Source organism: Octopus bimaculoides, chromosome 29 (genome assembly GCF_001194135.2).
Source record: "Octopus bimaculoides isolate UCB-OBI-ISO-001 chromosome 29, ASM119413v2, whole genome shotgun sequence".
Lineage (NCBI taxonomy): Eukaryota > Metazoa > Mollusca > Cephalopoda > Octopoda > Octopodidae > Octopus > Octopus bimaculoides.
The window spans coordinates 9,358,377-9,361,763 of NC_069009.1; the positions used below are offsets into that span (position 1 = coordinate 9,358,377).

General features: G+C 39.1%; 1 protein-coding gene across 2 annotated transcripts in view; it reads right to left on the reverse strand.

Moving 5' to 3' along the window:
- LOC106877312 (RNA exonuclease 4) overlaps window positions 1-3,387 on the reverse strand; it is a 74,048-nt gene that overhangs the window by 64,040 nt on the left and 6,621 nt on the right. Inside the window, exon 1 of one of the 2 annotated variants that reach the window (XM_052978043.1) lies at window positions 2,872-3,007. The exons of the other annotated variant lie outside the window; for it this stretch is intronic. The gene's annotated coding sequence lies outside the window, so the exon portion shown is untranslated. Of the gene's footprint in view, window positions 1-2,871; window positions 3,008-3,387 lie in introns of those variants that run through there. 2 annotated transcript variants of the gene reach the window in all.

The following is a 3,387-nucleotide window of genomic DNA, read 5'->3' on the forward strand; positions in this document are numbered from 1 at the left end:
ACGGAAACTGAAAGAAGCCCGTCGTATATATGTATATATATATATATATGTGTGTTTGTGTGTCTGTGTTTGTTCTAGCATTGCTTGACAACCGGTGCTGGTGTGTTTAGGTCCCCGTAACTTAGCGGTTCGGCAAAAAGACCGATATAATAAGTACTAGGCTTACAAAGAATAAGTCCCGGGGTCGATTTGCTCGACTAAAGGTGGTGCTCCAGCATGGCCGCAGTCAAATGACTGAAACAAGTAAAAGAGTAAAAGAGTAAAAGAGAATATATATATATATATATACAACATGACAAAGATATTGTTCTAAATGTAGCCAATAAAGAATGTGTTGTTGTCGTTGTCGCCATCATCGCCACCGCCGCCGCCAACACCAGCGGCGTCGACAGCGTTGTTGGCGTCGTCATCATCATCATCATCATCATCATCATCTCTTTATCACAGGTTTTGTTAGAGCTCCTGGAGTCTTGTGTGTGTAGCGGGCTTACTACCTGTAGCCTACGGTGCCATGCCATCCATTCTTTTCAGCTATCTAATACTTTCCTGATTATTCTGGCCCTACCAAGGAGGCAAACCTTTTGTAACAGTTCTACTGGGCACTCTATTCAAATTTCCTTTATACTTTATTAGAAATTATTTTGAGTGAAAAAATGACGCAGTGACCTAACAAATTGTATTTAGAATATTAATTCCGATTCTTTAATCCAAGAAATTTGGAATTGTGTAAATGCATGAATTTTAAACATACGCACACACACACACAGAAAATCTGTGTTTTATAGATAAGATTATATACTTAAATATTAATTTTACCTATAAGGTAGGTTTTATATGCTGGGCACTGGTATAATCATTTCAATGATTATATCCTCAATTCAAATGTACGCACTCACATACACACTCACACATCGTCATCATCATTATTTAATAACTGCTCTCCATGCTGGCTTGAGTTAGATGGTTTGACTGGAACTAGCATGCCAGAGAGCTGCACTAGGTTCCAGTCTGATTTGGCATGGTTTCTACGGCTGGATGCCCTTCCCAACACCAACCACTCCAAGAACATAATGGGTGCTTCTTGTGTACCAGTTATGTGACACCAACATGAGCCTCGACTATGATTTCACTTGGCTTGACAAGTCTTTGCAAGCATGGCATATTGCCAAAGGTCTTGGTCACTTGTCATTGCCTCCATGAGGCCCAACATTCGAGGATCATGCTTCACTGCCTTGTGCCTTGACTTCCTGGGGTCTACCACTTCCACAGGTTCCTTCCAGTGAAAGTGTGGTACTTCTTTACACAGCTGTCCTCATCCATACACATCACATGACCATACCAATGCAGTCGTTTCTCTTGCACACCACATCTGATGCCTCTTGTGCCCAACTTCTCTCTCAAGACGGCTTACACTTTGTCGTATATGAACACTGGCATTGCACATCCAGCAAAGCATGCTAGTTTCTTTTCTTTTAAGCCTATGCATGTCCTAGGCAGTCACAGCCATGTTTCACCGCTGTGTAGAACAAAATAACAGAAAATATGTCAAAGTTTGCAAGGCAGCATCTCAATCCAGAACAGGTAATGTTTTCCAGATTGACGGATTGAGCTGCTGGCTCGAAATTTAATATAATTTTTTTTTTAAATGGTGGGTATGCACTCATATATAGATACACATCACAATTCTTTTGTGTATGTATGACTGTGCCCCCATCAGTTTAAAATTTTTTTTTTTATATTAAATTCTGACACAGTGATAATTTATGCCATCTGAAAGGTATTTGTAGAAAATTTCATTGAAAAATATTCATTTTTCTGAAAGTTGTGAAAAAAACAAAGTCGTGATTGGGGCACGCTTGTGTAGTTGTACCTCATTCCATACAAGGACATAGTATATGTTTTTACTGGGCATACCTACAAAAGCGTGCCCCGACTTCAAGCTAGGCATGCCTACATAAATGTGCCTCACCACTGAATTTGTCTCCACATAACTTTCATAATTATGAATGTTTGTTTTTTTTAAATAAAAATTTGTACAAATACGCTTCAGATGATGTAGATTACGATTATATCAGAATTTAGTATGATAAAATAAAATTGGTTAGCTCATACAGACACATAGTGATACACGTCACATACAGCTACAGATTAAAACTTGAAATTTCGAAGAAAAAGCTTGTGATGTCTGTCAGTGCGAGCCCATTAATTTATTACATTTTTTTAATATTTAATTCCAGTATAATCGTAATCTATATCATATGAAGCGTACTTGTGCATATCTTCAATAAAAAATACCAAAGCCTTGTGAGTGGATCTGGTGGACGGAAACTGAAAGAAGCCCGTCGTGTATATATATGTGTGTGTGTGTGTGTGTGTGTGTGTGTGATTGTGGGTCAGTTTTTGACCCCACAACATCGCTTGACAACCGATGCGTTTACGTCACCGTAACCTAGCTGTTCGGCTAAAGAACGATAGAATAAGTACTAGGCTTACAAAGAGTAAGTCTTGGGGTTGATTTGCTCGACTAAAGGCGACGCTCCATCATGGCCGCAGTCAAATGACAAACAAGTAAAAGAATAATTACGAAATTTATGAAAACAGAAATTCAAGTTGGGCGGGCACATTTGTGTAGGTATGCCTTGTTCGGGGTTAGGGTACGTTTATGTAGGTTTGCTCAGCAAAACTTTACAAAATCCTGCGTAATTACGAAATAAACTTTAACGTAGTAAGACATAACTACAGAAGTTGGGTGGGGCACGGTTGTGTAGGTATGCTTGTTATTGTTGCATTTAGAGGCGGATTGTTCCTCGAACAGAGTGACAGTTTTTTTTTGTTTTTTGTTTTTTGTTTTTTTCAATAAATCGACCTTACCTGAAGTGAATCTAAACTATTACAACCACTTCTGAAGTTTTAAAGGTCATTTCTTGCGTTTCATCACCAAATAGGTCGTCATGTTGTATTCGCGGTTGGCGGGGAGGACACACGATCCGAACAACTGTATGACTCACACACAAATATCTACATACATGCATTCAGACACTAAAAGTCGTATTTTGAAACACACACATACATACACATGCTGACAGATACATAAACACGTACTTGAAAACATACACACACATACTCACATATACGTTGACAGACACATGAACACGCACACACAAGCTGATAGAGGAGCAACGTGCCCGTTGAAACATACACTGACACATACATATACATAGACACATTCATATGTATATATATATATATATATATATAGTGTAGTATATAGCCACTTAAGTGTGGCTGACCCCTAGGGGTGGATGTTACTGTTGCTTTTAGCCCCAGGAGGACATCTCCTCCAGCTGGCTTATCGACACACTACTGTGTCCTGTTTAGCTGGAGGAG